This window comes from Halyomorpha halys, unplaced genomic scaffold (assembly GCF_000696795.3).
Source record: "Halyomorpha halys isolate HHAL.00 unplaced genomic scaffold, Hhal_1.1 Scaffold260.1, whole genome shotgun sequence".
NCBI lineage: Eukaryota > Metazoa > Arthropoda > Insecta > Hemiptera > Pentatomidae > Halyomorpha > Halyomorpha halys.
In genome coordinates, this window is record NW_027112780.1 from 271,182 (window position 1) to 286,264 (window position 15,083).

At 27.9% G+C, this 15,083-nt stretch overlaps 1 protein-coding gene across 3 annotated transcripts in view; it reads right to left on the reverse strand.

Annotated features, from left to right (window-relative positions):
• The window catches only part of LOC106680411 (protein rolling stone), a 67,405-nt gene that overhangs the window by 51,933 nt on the left and 389 nt on the right, over positions 1-15,083 (reverse strand). Inside the window, exon 1 of one of the 3 annotated variants that reach the window (XM_067050548.1) lies at positions 1,913-1,934. The exons of the other annotated variants lie outside the window; for them this stretch is intronic. The gene's annotated coding sequence lies outside the window, so the exon portion shown is untranslated. Of the gene's footprint in view, positions 1-1,912; positions 1,935-15,083 lie in introns of those variants that run through there. 3 annotated transcript variants of the gene reach the window in all.

The following is a 15,083-nucleotide window of genomic DNA, read 5'->3' on the forward strand; positions in this document are numbered from 1 at the left end:
GTCCTTGAAATATGTATTTACATTCTGTAAGAAAAAAATCATAAAAATAGAATCGTGTGAAATACAGATATCAAACATTTAATTTGTCTTGATTTAATAGTCCTGGTTAATAATTCAACCAAAAGATAAATTGTAAAAGAATATATGATTATTTTTTAGTAAATAATGTCTTAATTCTGTATTAGAGTAAATAAAACATGAATATAATACATCATAAGAAATAGATTGTTGTGATTATCTGTGATAAATAGAAAACATGTTTTGAGGTCGATACTTGTTTTGTGGCGCAATGAAGAGATAAAAATTTAACATAAAAACATAATTCGTCTCACATCATATATTCCATACCAAACGGTCAATTCTGCATTAGATGCGTTCTATCCTTCCTCGATGAACACCTGCGATGCTAATTCGTTAATAAGAAAGCATCACTACGAGAGTAGATAGAAAAATATCACCAGGTTCCAAAAGAAATAAAACATAAGGAAATTATACGTTACACAACGAGGAAGGTCAGTTACGAATAAATTCCTCTGATCCTTCCACTTTGCACTTTTCCAAGTGAAATAATCCATTTGCCGCAGATATTCATCAAAAACTGTTTGAGAAACATTAGTCAATTCTTACAAAACAATAGTTTGCCTCAAAACTGAATTGGTTTATGAATGTCCATTCTTAATTTCATCATTCTGTGATGTTTGAGTGAGACGAGGCTTACAATACAAGCTATTTATGAAAACTTGTTTTACCGATTTTAGACATTTTCAGAGCCCAATTAGAGATATATCTTCTAAACAATGAGATATATCTCATTCACAAAATACATCCATCCAAAAGTAGAACATGAAAGATTATTATTATTTTTAAATTGTCCACTAAAGTGTTGTTGTTTTTTCTCTTTCTAAATTTCCAATTTAATTTGTATTAAGGGCACTGTAGTTTTTTGTTGAAAAAGTTTTAATAAAGAAATTGATCACTAATAAATGGATATTAAGGGACAATAGCTTTACTACCGCGATTGATATTGATGTTTATCTAGTATTAATAGCTCTACTGTATTTCCATGATAGTAAATGTTAATGCGAAGGTAATTGTTAAACCTTTTACACTATGGCAGCTGCTATGACTATGCTATGCTGTCGTGTATGTAAAGTTCCACTGTGTAAACATACTTTAATGTAACATTAGCTGAACTGCCGTAACAAGTACTGTTATCTAACGCGTGAACTGGACAGAACTGTCATGACAGTAGCTTCATTCCCACAATATGCACTGGCAACTATCAGGCTATACCTAGTGTAACAGTAGTCATGCCAATAAATATGACGGAAACTATTATACAGTTCAACCGTTGCAGTGTGTACTGGCTTCAACGAGGCAATAGTTTGCGCCATTTAACCCCAAAACGTTTTTATTTGTTTCAAAAAGATAAAAATTAAAATAAATTAATTCAAAGAGCAATTTTTTTATCAAAGCTGAGCTGTTAAAACTTTTGTATTAAGTAATCTTTCTTAATTATTTGAAAAATTCTTTCAATTTTAAAGAGTTATTCATTAATTTAAAATATAAAAATATTGCAATAATAATGTAGTTGAATTAGGTGGACAGAGAACTCCTGTGAGGAACGCAGTCTCAGATAAATTAGAGTCATGAGGTAAAATAATAAAAAAAACAAAAAACAGAAGTGACTAATTCATTTGATTTTTTTAATTTTTACCTACGAAATTATAAATATTATTAATAACTAAATAAAGCACCACTTTAAATTCAAAAATGAGTTTTTGAACATACTTAAAAAATTTTGTTTCTTTTTTCTAATTTAAGAAACTAAACATATAGAAATACATTGGAATCCTTTAAAAATAAAAAAAAACATTTATATATCAAATAAAAATAAATTAGTTTTATCTACTTCACAACGATTCCTAAGCATTGGTACTCAAAACATGGCACAACGTGTACACGTAATACAATCATTTACTTTAGAGCAGAAAGGTGCGATAGACTGACGATAAGGAAACGATAGTAGAGTGGGAGTGGTTAACGTCAGTTGGTTTTCCCTGATAACTCACAGGCGAGCCTGTAAAGGGTAGTTTTATCGGAATGCTCGTTGTTTATATACACAATATTAGCTATGAGCAAAACTAACCATTTCGAAACCGTTATGACTTATAAATGCAGTCTGGAGAACTGTAGGCCAAGCCACTGGTCCTGCACGGCAAATCCATTCATTGGGATAATTCGTCTTTTTATTTAGTAAAAGAAATAATAATTTTTTCTAAAATATGGGCTCCTACTCCTTAATTTACATATTTTCAAGAGCAACCTATGTTATAAAAGATTAACATTAAATTATATTGACAATTAAATTCAGTTGACATAAAAGGAAAAAAAAAAAGATTCAGTAAAAACAGCTGAAAATAAGTAGAATTTAAAATAAATTACTATGAATTTTTTGAAGCATTGTCTATTTGATAAGCTGTATATCGCAGTATTACAATAATTGTGTATATATATATATTATATAACTTTTATAAGTTTATATTATTATATTTTTAAAAAAAATATAGTGTGGTGCGCATCACTCAACTTTCACTTAGCACCCCAAATACGTCTCCAAGTTTTGTGTAGATAGGTGGGGTTGTGTCGTAGTTATCGCTGTTTTTGTAATTTTCGAAAAAAAAAAAAATCTAAGGTGAGGGAATGACAACAGTTATGAGGGAAAAGAAATCATATTTTTCTGTTGTTATAAGGAAGTTGTATTTCACGGTTTCTCCAGGAATATTATTTTTTTCCGGCCAAAAAAAAAATATATAACAGTTTAGCAAAAAATAAAGTCATAATACAATTGCTAAAGGTCGGGTGGTCTCGGTTTTTCCGGTTCGAATTTATTTATTTAGTTTTAGTATATGTTTTTATTTTTCCCTTTTTCTCCTTTAGTTAAACATAAAATTCTTTAATATTTTGTAGTTATCCATTGTTTATTATTGCAACACTGAGAAATGTTTTTTTTTTTTCAATAAAACATAATACTTTGAAGGAAGATTTTTTTAAAATTTGTCATAGTTATTATCACTAAATTTAATAAAATTGTTAGAGCCCTTTTTATGAAAATCGAAAAATATTAAAAATCGGTTCTATAAAGTAGAATTTTAACATTTTTCACGATTTTTGATATTTTCTTATATTCTATAGAATAGGTAAGCGGAAGTAAAAAATATGTTCTTAATATCGTTCAAAAAGTTTTTTCCTTAATCTCAATATTGATTAAAAATGAATCCACCAAAAAAAAAAAAAATAAATAAAGTTGTTTATAATAAATATAAGTAAACATAATTGCTCATAATAAAAAAAGTTAAAATGATGGATTTTGAAGAGACATCTTCGGCTTACTATCAAAACTTTCTGAGTTCAATGTTCGAATTGGAAGGTTTTGTTTGATTTGGATTAATTGAGATACTGAGAGCAAAAGTGGTTTAAATCACTCTGTCCTCACCGCAATTCATTTTCATTAAAAAATAATTAATTATGGAGTGGAATATCTTCAGAAGTTCTTAAATTGTTGAATATGGTTGTGACCAACTATTTTTATCCCAGAAAGGTGTTATTCTCTTACCAAAATCTTTATAGAATTTCTCCGAAAATGTTGAATCACTCAAAACTCTAATTTCGGTTTACACCACTAATGTAAACGTGGATCAATTATTTCTTGATTTGAATATCTACAGGCAGAATTTCACTAGTTTATCACACTTGTGTTGAAAATTCGGACTTGAAGGGTTTTGATTGTAAACTAGAGAAGAGTAAGTTCTCATTAAATTCTAATTTTTGAAAAAATCATCCCAAAATATGATTTTAAGTAAATAATGTTAAATATATTACATTTAATATATTACAACGACAAATAACGTTATTTACCTGTTATATATTTTTTCACAAACAGCACAGTTGAAGTGCAAGATGAGTTGGGAGTTGCCTCATCAAAAGAAGTGTTGATTGGGTTCATGAAGACCGCTCTCCCACTTGATGACACACGACAATGGATCCCTTAGTGAGGCTAAGAATACACCAGCATCTCTTTGACTTTAGTGACATTCAACTATGGTTAACTGCGAGTCGTTAAAAAATATAGTATAATTCTAGAATATGACTTGAAAACACGTTCAAACTATAAAAAAAAACGATTAAAAAAACTAGAGTTTGATACAAAGCCATACTATAGTGGTTTTAGTAAAGATTATTGGACTTTAGGGAAAATGAAACACTGAGTGCACCAATTAGCATTTGAGAAACAGTTAAATTCAATTCATCAGAGTTTTGATTTTAGTAAGGTAATTATCAAATAACAACGGATGCAATTAGATATTGCATTATATTACTTAAGAATTTAATTGCAATTAAAAATATTCTATCAATATTAAGATCAGAATATGCAACAGAAAAAATGAAAACAGTATCGACTAGTTCTGTTTCAAGCTTAAATTTTGAACATTTGAAGAAATTTCTTTAGTTTTTAAAAAAAAAAAAAAACCTTCCAAAGTTGTGTTAGTTCTATGCTCGCTTCATAGTAAAATATTCCAGTGTACATTAAAAAGCTTGCACTGATTAAATTTTTTCCAATGATGAAATGAATATTGAAAGTTTACAAGTTTTAATCTCGAAATGAATGGATCATAAGCACTAAAGAATCACAAAAGATCCGTTTCGACGGTGACAGTACGACTACAGAAACTGGTATGGTAAGCTTAATAAAAGTATGACATTTAATGTCATGGTAGTGCTGTGGCACTCTCAGATATGACATGATAGTTGATACTAACTGTTACAGCAGTGAAAGCAACTGTCGCTTTAACTGCCACATGTATTAGCCAGAGAATATTCGCACCTAACCTACTTCCCTTACCTAACCTTAGCAACTATCAGTTGCATATTTCTTCACTTCTTATATCATTTATAGATTTATTTCTACTTTTGTTAATTTATTTCTAAATATTTATCAGTCATTGGCATTAAGTTTAATATTCAAGAGTAGGATTAAAAATAGGTCCTGTTGACAGTTTCCTTGTTTAACTAGCAGTTTGTGGACAATTGAGTTTATTTAGTTGTTTCTTTGAATTATATAACTTTATATTTTTATTTCAATAATTATGTTATTTTACTTACGTATTGAATTAACTATATACGTTTTATTTCCCACTTATTTTCTTACTTTATTTTTATCTATTTTCATTATGTACAATTATTTACTTTAATCATTCTATATATCCTTTTATTCAATGGTTGTTATCTTGTTTTTTGTTCATTGCCCTGATGAAGGCTAGAAATTCTGGCTTGGCACTAATAAATACTTTTTTAAACTTATTTGTGTTCTTCGCTGACCGCACTCCCAATCATCTTCTCCATATATATTATCCACGGTCTACTATCTTCTCATCAACGGAATATTACAATTACTGAAAATTGTCACCACACATTTTAAACAGCACCATTTGTCTTAAAAAAAAAAAGCTATAAGACTTTTTATGTTTATTTCTACGACTATTTCTGACTGCCAGAAACTGTCAGATGCATACGTAGTACATGTTTTGGAATAGAAATTCCGTTTCGCCCATGCTTACGGTAGTTTGATAGTCAAAAGTGGTTGTTGGTTGAAACAAGCCTATTTTTAGTGCCATAAGATGTTGACTCAACTTGCTATGTCGTTTAAGCTAAATTAACTTTTACAATTTGGCTCAAATGCACTTTAGTTAATGATAGAAACGGAACTGGTTATTACCGGCAGGAAGAGTGGCAGTTGTTTCTTTTTTAATCCTGATGCATGAGCACCTGTTCTCTGTATTCACCGAATATAAAGAGAGCTGAGGACAGTTTAATTTAATATTATACTTTTTATTATTATTTAGCTTTTATTTCAATTTTTCGTAATTTCGGTAATATGTAATTATGAAACGAAAATGGTTTTTAATGAAATAAGAAGTAATTAAAACTAAGGTATATAAAAAACTAATAATTATTTTGTATTGTAATTTATTTTGTTATTCGATTTACTAATTTGTAGTCTTCTGTGGCTTAATGGATTAAATTAATCTTTCATATCTTTTTTTTTCTTTTATAATTTTTACCGAATAATAATAATACAATCTGTTACAATAAAGGCCTTAGCCTAATATTTAGTGTATTAGAGTTATAAGTTTTCATTCATATATTCATATTAAATGATAACAATACATTATAAAATAAAAAAAAGAAACAAAATAATTTATAAAAAGGATAAATACAATTACGTTTTAACTTAAATATAATAAATACATTTGAGACAAATTCGCACCTATTGAAAATATTTACAGTCAGCGTTGGGAAGTCAGAACCAAGCTTTGCCGTTCTCATGTGGAAGGCAAAGCAAGGCCTTTAAGAGATCCCAGTGCTTATCTCCCAGTCACGTCACTGGTTTCATATCATCTCTTTCATATCAACAGGGGGAAACGATGCCGTAAATTTATATGGGCTAAAATTTATAGATACACTAGCGGTCAAATTTTAAGACCATCACTTATTTGCACATAAACTGTACAGAGATGATACTAGCACATTTCCAATATAATCGATATATTTTTCGTTTAATCTATATTTCTTATGTTCTATATACATTGTCTCACTATACATGTGTTTTTGACTAATTATAACCTCCGGGGTCCACTCACCTCATAACATGGATACCGTTAATTGGAGAAAAATCTGACGGTTTAGTAAGATCATGAACAAATCACCTCCTTGTTCAACTGTTGTTCAAGAAATAGTATGTACATTCTTACAATGTACTGAACCCCTGACCCTTCATGAGCTGTAGTAGTACAGATCTTCATTTTCAAAAAACAGAATTCACGGGCAGAAATTAAAGGAATAAAATCAAACATTTCTCTCCACTTCAACATATCTAAGTAAACAACATTTTTAACAGGAATCACAGGTGATAAATGCATGTGACTTTTTTTTTAAATCTAAAATAGTAAATTACTGGTTAAAGTTCGAGTTGGTACAAGTTATAAAATCATTCCTGACTCATAAAATTTTAATCAAATTTGATTTATGCTTGGTTTTTTTTTTTTTTTTTTTTTTTAATATCAATAAGTTTTATTACGAAGAATGGCAAAGCAGGGCTCAAGGATGTGTCACCAATTTAAATGATTAATAATTCTTTCACCTTTGGTCAATATTACGTGATCATTCACTAGACACGAAACTTTGCACAACTTTGATTAGGACTACTGGGATTTGGCGGTTGTAAATTTTATAATAAGTTTTCCTTCTATGATATACAGTTGAAAATATGATTTTAAAAATATGTATTTGTAAATAATTAAAATTTAATAGAAAATAAATTAAATATATATTTATTCCCTGCCTTCAGGTCAACAAAAAAAACACAACAATGTGTAATTTATTTATTTTTTACCATGGGTGTTTCAGGGATACTGTTTACCTTCTTCAATCCCTTTATTCCTGATATCTGGAATCCAATTATATAATAATAATTAATCGAAGTACCTCTCCCCCCCCAAGTAGCTCATTAAACTTTTTGATCTTTGATCTTTTTTAATCTAGTCATTGACCTAACTCCATTGCAGTGGAGAAACGTGTTATTTATTTACAATTTGTGATTCACCCAATAATACTGCAGATAGGCAAGTAAGAAAATAATGTTGAAACTCTAATTTATTGGACCTTTTCCTATTAAACAATTAAAACTGAATTTAATGGATTACATACAACTGAAGAAAAATATATTTAAAAAATATTATGTAATTGTAGATACTGAAGAGGAGGACAAATTATCAAGCATTAATGTGTTTTAATTTTTGACTTGAAGGCAGGATCGGATGATAAACAAATTAAATATAGTTAACTTCATGAAAACAATTTTATAATGATTCAAGCCCCGACATCGAACGAACAGTTAGTAGGCCTTCTCTAAGTGATTTCGAATAAAATAAAATATTTGATAATACTTTTTGTAAAACCGATTACCTCAAAGATTACCCTCATTTATAAAATAAAGAAATGTCATGGAGAATTTATTTTATCATAACCCTTTTACACTAGTATCACAATCCTGATTTTAGCAATTACATTACGAATAAAGGGAGGTGACTTCTAGCTTCCCGGAGAGACTGACCTGTAGTGAAAAGGAGGAAACGGATTTGATCCTATCATAGTTGCATTTCCAATCCTGTGATCTCAGCACTCAGCAATAACAGCCCTGATTCATCGATGGTGTACAAAAAATTATCTTCATATGGTTGTGAATGTTTCCTAGGCATATGGATCAGTGGTGGGAACTGGAATCATAATATCGAGGAGTCCTGGGATGTACTCTAATCTCCAGGAAAAATGTTTAAAGAATAATCTTTCTAAAGTGTATTTCAAAAGTTTTATGTTAAAATCAAAAAAAAATTTACATAAATTATTTTATATAAATTAATAAAGGGTAGTGAGACAATAACAAAATAAAAGTCAAAAGAATCAAAGAAAATTTAGGATTATTCTTTATATGAATGATATACACAGATTCAGAGCTATTGTTTTGTTTTAAATAAGAAAGTTGAATGAATGAAATGTATTTATTTATAAAAAAATGGATCTATTCAAACAATTATGAATAGACAGCACATTGATAATGGAAAACATGTGTATTATCACTACAACATATAAATAACAAAATTTGAAAAAGAAAAGAATAAGATGACTTGGTTTAAGTCAGTGATTTAAAAGAACACTATTTTATTTATGTTAGAATTAAACAAAGCAATCAATATCAAACTTGTAGCAAACTGTGGGATGGCATTGAACCCACACAAAGAGAAAGTTATTGATAATATTAAGATTAATTTTAACAAGTGTTTAATTATTTTCATGAGTTGGCTATGATAAGAGAAACATGGACCATGAGGATGTAGATCTTATGTGTATATATTAATAAGGTATTTTAAACTTATTAATTTACCGTTTTTAACATTTAAAAGTAAAAATAAACATTTATTTATCGTTTTATCATTTAGAAATCAAATAAACTAAATCATTGTTATTATGTGAATAATGAAATAATTTTTGTTTTAATGGCAGCAGTTTGCTGACCTTATTGGGCGCCAGTTTATGCCTGTCCATCATTGAAGTACGAAAAACATGCGTAATTTCATGTACATCTGAAATATCTCCTTTGATATTTGATATTGATATTGATCAACTAATTGATTAGTTGTAGCTCTATATCGTGGAGAAACTTATAATGAGCATTATAATGACATTGAAATGTTTTATATTGTTTTTTAAAATTTATTTGTAAATATCTCCCAGTATAAATATTTCAATCGATTTATTTTAAAATATCTTGAAAATTTCTGATTTCACTTATTGAAACTTTTTCATTTGAGCACATCTTAAAATAATTGTGATTTCATTTTATTTTTTATTCTGCGGAAGTTGAATATTGAAAATACTATCTTATAACCAAAGTAATTATTAATTTTGTGGGTAGTTTTCTTCAAACACTATTATTTATGGAAATTTATTTTCCATTTTAAAATATATTCCTCCTCCCATTTAGTTGATTATTAGATTTTATTATAATTTATATTCGTCAAAATTGTGTTACTGTTAACAATAGTTAAATATTTTATATAATCAAGATTAAAGGTACATACTTTAGATGAAGCTCTATTGAAAATACATTTAATTCCTATTTAACTATCTCCAAGAGGATAAGATATAGATAATATTAAATATCAAATTGATATAAGCAGTTTATCAAAATCGTAACAGCAGTTTCAAGAAAATCTTGAAAAAAATAATGTAAAAATCGACTATACAAGGAGCAATACTGATAAGTCGATCTAAGTGAAACATTTGGTGTGAAATCTCAGTTATGTAACACATTAAATATATAATTTATACATATATATATATTGTGTGTGTGTTTGTTTGAGTGAAAGTAAAAATTACTTGGGCCTTGTTTTGCGCCGAAATAATAATAAGTAATAATCGGAAATTGTTATTTTATCTCCAATAACGATAGGAATAAATCACCTAACGTAAATCTAGTATTAAATCATCTATGAATATAAGTCAACTTTTTATAAAGCAGTTTTCATATCTCAAGATACCAGAATTGTTTTCTGTAAACATACATCTATAAATAATCCGTAGATTTTTAAATGCACTATCAGTCCCTATGTCATCATTTGTTGATAGCAGTGCTATGCCGCGGGTGCAATAAAAGGAATAATGCGTTTCTTATCAGTAGCTCTTTAACCATTACGTTGCTTCTGATATTTTATAATTCTAATTAATTTAGTATAAATAAATGTCGTTAATCAGTGTGAGAAAATGTTTTCCAATTGTACTAGATCCAACCGAAATCTAATTGGAGAGTCTATAAGGAAATAGGATCATCGATAATATAAAAATTTAACAATAGGAAAAATTTCCTAAAAATTAATGGGATCAAATAATAAGGTTTTGATGGGTAATATAGACAGTTTGTCTGAAAAGTGCATCAAGTTTGTGCGAATCAAGTGCATTATATAGTCCCTAGTACCTTATATAATAGTATATGCAAATACGTAATTAATTCATAAAATATAATGCTTTAAAAGAATACAAGTTTAAGATCATAAAATGAGAAATTAAATTATTAACTGAAAAAATTAATATTTTTTTTATAAATTTAAAAGGAGATATCTGAATTGGTAAGATAGTTCACGCCGTTTTCCAATTTCAGGTGATTTTTAAATATTACTGGATTAAACTATCTTAAGTGTGCTCTTCCCGTCTTAGGTAATTATTTCTAAAGTGATATAGGACCGTCGCTCCCCGGGGGTCTTAGTGGGGTTGGTCAGGCCGGGAAGGATATATAGGTTAAATTATGATAATTAAATTTAAAAAAATGATGTAGTTGTTATTATTTTTATTAGAAGGGACACTGCCACTTGAGATAAACATATAGTAAAGAAATCACAAGAAGTTTTATATGCATAATAAACTCAAATTACGGCAATGTTGGGATTTTCTCAAGTTGAACCGAAGGCCGGTTGTTTTCACCATTGTTTGAAAATTAACTAAAACGGTTTTTAATCTGAGCAAGCAAGAATAATTTCCCAGTCCCAACTCGAGGTAAGCTGTTCTTTTGTCCTAAATATAAGCTTTCGGTCTAGAGGTGTATAAATTCATAAGTTGAGTTTAAGATATTTTATTTATATTTTGACTTCCATTTACTTTGTTTGTTTCCATTCACTCACTTTTGAATTGTTTCATTTGTCTTTAAATATGGTAGGAATGGGTGCATACATTATTATTACTGATTGCCTTTAAATGTGTCAGATCGTAATATAATCAAATAAAAGTATTAAAAAAATTATATTTTTTTCGTTTTTTATTGCTAGATTTATTGATTGATTTATCTTTATAGATATTTTTATCGCAGTTTGACTAACTTTTTTTTTAATTACTAGCGGTGGGCAATAGTCTCTTGCAAAAGGCACCCCTAGCAATGACAATGTTATAATTATTTTACACTTATAAATAATAAATATAAATTATTTTAAAAAATAAATAAAAATATTATTTCTAATATAATATATTTTAATTGTTGCAGATTGGTTAACTGTAATAACAACACAATTTTATTTGATCCCAAACTCCTAACATAGTTTATTTCCGACAAGCTTTCACATCACTAAAATAGTTCTATCCAATTTGCTCGTCAACAATAAAACAATATAATTTTAATGCATGAATATTAATCATAATACTTTTCTTCTTAAAATATTAAACTGATTATACTAGTGGTAATTAGTATAATTTGTATTATAGATTTTCTATAGGCATCTTGCTTTAGATAGCAAGTTTTTTTTAGCGAAATTTTAAAACGTTAATAAATATATTATATATATTATCTGATGTCGATGATTTTTATTGGTTTTGTTTTGTTTTGTATTGTAAGGAATTAGATGCTTACAAAGAGTAAAAATACCTAAAATTAACCATTAAATGAATACATTTTAAGTTATGCATAAAATGTTTTCTTGATCTTCATTGGGGATTTATGCTGTAAGCGGTAATTAACTGAGAAGACTTGGAAACTTTAATCAATATCGTTAGGTTGCATTTTTTTTATTTGATTTTTGGATTCATATCATGAAACATTAAACTACAAATATTTAAGTGAATATTTTCTTTTTATCGATTACATAATGTATTGAAAAAAATAAAATGATTCTGGCTTCCAATAATATTATTGTAAATATAATTTTGTAATAAAATAAATACACATTTGCACCTATATACACTATTTACATTTTGCCACCCCCAAGTGGAAGGCAAAGCAGGGTTCCAAGAGATACCAATGCTTTTCTCCCAGCCACGTCACCGGTATTCAGGGGTGGTGGATACTGGTTGGGAGCGTTTAATATATAAAATTAGGTTTCAAACACTGCAATTTTAAAAAATCGTCTCGATGCAATAACGTCATATTTCAAAATATTACAAAGGTTAATCCCGAGAATATTATTTTTTTAAATGTTATACGATTCAACAATGCGTTATTAAATAATTAGCCTTAAAACAATATATTGTCCTCATAGTATTTTCTTATGACCTCTTTCCTAGTCATTTCTGACATACTGGGAGTTATCTACAGAATACCACTCTATTGTAACCACTGTAAAAGTCGACCACTCAGGCCGGATTCGAACCAGCGCGACTGCAGTCAGGAGCTTAAAGTTTACGCTTTAACCTACTCGGCTACAAGCAGCTCTTTCCTTATTGTAAAGGGGTTTATTAATACAATTTTAATTTTTAATAAAGAGTTATTTTACAGTTCGTGTTGTGACAAACGGTAGAAATAAAACTCAGTATCTTTTAATTTATATTCTAATTTACATGAAAATATTAAAAAAAAAAAAAAGATACAAAATATTAGAAAAACGTCTAGTATTGGTGGAAAAATGTTCGTAGTTTTTAATTTTGGGTTACTTGGCAGGAATAATCCAAATTTACGTTTTTCAAAACCGCAACTCTGTGATCTTTGGACCATTAAGACTTAATGAGCCGTAACAATGGGTTTGTAACAACTAGTTAGTAGACTTTTAAGCCATGTCACCATGCTTGTTATCAAAGTTAGATAATAAAAATTACTAATAGTCACTATGATTACCGAGACATAGTGTACCTTCCCTCCATAAAGACACCTATCAGCTTGACTCAACCCTGCAGTCACAACATGGACTGCTTAATACTGGATCATTTAATACTCTAGTAGATTAGAGATACAAATAAGTAAATAAATTTTAAAAGATGTAATGACAGCTCCTAAAAATTACAGACAAAACAGTTTAATTAAACATAGGTTATAATAAATCAGTTCCTTTAAAAAAAAAATCCAAAAAATTAATTACATTATAAATTGTTTAGAAGCCGGCCTTCCCTATTAAAAGAAATAAAAAAAACATTAAATCAATTTTACATTACCTATTAGTAATGTGCTCTAAGCATATAAACTTGAAGTAAATTTTTTTTGTTTTAAAATTACAATCCTATAATAACAATGAATCTTAAATTAGCGCTAACAAAAAAAAATTAATATTGATCTATAAAAAAAAAAATAATAATAAATTGAAAACTCCATCAGTATATCCAATAATTCTATAACAAATTACTATTGGAATTAAAATGATTACATTTCTATATTATTTTTTATTTTTTTTTTTAGAATTAATTTATTGATCTCATGTTCATTTCTGCAATATAACAAAGCACCGGTGTCTTTCAATACAATAAAAAAAGGTATTATATATTGAGATTCAGTGAATCGTCTGTATTTTATATTATTATTTATAAAAAAAGAGAGAATAACATTAATGATATTTTAAGAAAAGGGTCAGGTTGGGGCGTTAGTTCTGAAGGTTGTGGGTTCAATTCCCACCTGGGTCAGTTAAGATTTACTTCCAGGTCCTAGACTTGAGCCAAAAAAAAAGAAAAAGATCTAATTAAGACATAATGAATATTATTCTGAATACGCAAACATTTTTTTTTATTATTGGAATATTATTTATCAAGCGTCAAAGTATATCTTTTTGTTTTATTTTAAGTAAAAGTCACAATTTTTTTTTCTTTCAAGATTTAAATTTACACGTTGAAGGTTTTAATAAAATGTAGTAGGAGATCTTATTCTCTTTAATTGTTAAACACTTTTAGGTAAAACTTTGGGTGTAAAGATAACAAATAAATAAATCATAGATTTGAAAAAAACAATCTGTGCAGATTAACAGGTATACCCACATGTCTTAAGATATATTAACCGAATCCAAATCTTGTAGATTATCTATATGATATTTAATAGTTTTCTCTTGACACATCAATAAGATTTTAAAAATTGAGTTTTTTGAAAATTATTGTTTTCTTCAGCTTAATTCGTAACTCAAGTTCAAATTCATGGCAAAAAAAACTTTTATCGTTATGTAATACCAAAATTACCAAATATGATTTGTTTAATATTTACATGAAACACTACTTTCTACTATTTTTGATATATTGTGGTAAAAATCGTCAATAAAAAAAATGTATTTATTTTTCTGTAACACTAGTTTCTTTATAATCTATAACCATAAAACATGAATAGTTTGAGTTTTTTTCTCCTAACATTGCTTAATTCACTAAAAATGTGTGAGATGATATTTTTTATATAATAGAGGTTTCAATCAAAATTATAAGAAGTTATAAAAAATAAAATAAAATTTAGTCTTAATGAACTATTCTTTTTTAGTGTAGAATACTTATCTTTTATAAAATATAAAGAAACTATACAAGAAAAATTTATATTATTGACAATAAAGATTTAAAGCCTGTTGTGAAAGCGCGAACACTACATGTGCCGACTTATTTTATTAAACCCACACAAAAAAGAAAGTTCCTTTGGAAAAAAGGGTTATTGTTTAAAGATAAAATCAATTAAATACATTGAAATTCATTATGGAACTGAAAAAAAAGCCGGCCGGCATGATGCTTGAACAGTTGCAAAATATTTCGAACTT